Raw genomic sequence first — 384 nt, 5'->3', positions numbered from 1 at the left:
TCGGCAATTGCTGCTTGTTCGGGCTGCTGTTTAGTGGCTCCGGCCTCGCAGGACCTTGCGGTTCGGATTTCGATTCTTTGGCACGTTCGTCACTGGCCGCGGGGGGATGCCAACTTTTCAGGGGAGTGCCACGGCGGAAGTGTGATTTCCCTTCACCAGGTTGCTTGCTCTCCTAGGGGGGTACTCCGTTGATGACAGGGAACTGTCTGTGGAGTGGACGGAGCTACATACGCCCTAGCTATGACTGGACAAAGAAACAGGGATCATCTTATGCCTTCTGCTGTAGCAGAGTCGCCTCAGTTTTTCGAGCCGGTCGTACTTTTTGACAGCGGAGTTTCAGGAAGCAGTCCGGACTCGAAAACTAAGTTGGCGAAATGGTTGCTG

The 384-nt window shown here is 54.7% G+C and overlaps 1 protein-coding gene across 1 annotated transcript in view; it reads left to right on the top strand.

Annotated features, from left to right (window-relative positions):
- CSUI_001887 (uncharacterized protein) overlaps positions 1-384 on the top strand; it is a gene marked incomplete at its 5' end in the record, with an annotated part of 3,328 nt that overhangs the window by 1,508 nt on the left and 1,436 nt on the right. The gene's annotated exons all lie outside the window — the stretch shown is intronic.

Source organism: Cystoisospora suis (genome assembly GCF_002600585.1).
Source record: "Cystoisospora suis strain Wien I chromosome Unknown contig_768, whole genome shotgun sequence".
NCBI lineage: Eukaryota > Apicomplexa > Conoidasida > Eucoccidiorida > Sarcocystidae > Cystoisospora > Cystoisospora suis.
The sequence above is the reverse complement of the archived record's forward strand: the minus strand, read 5'-3'. Positions and strand labels throughout refer to the sequence as shown.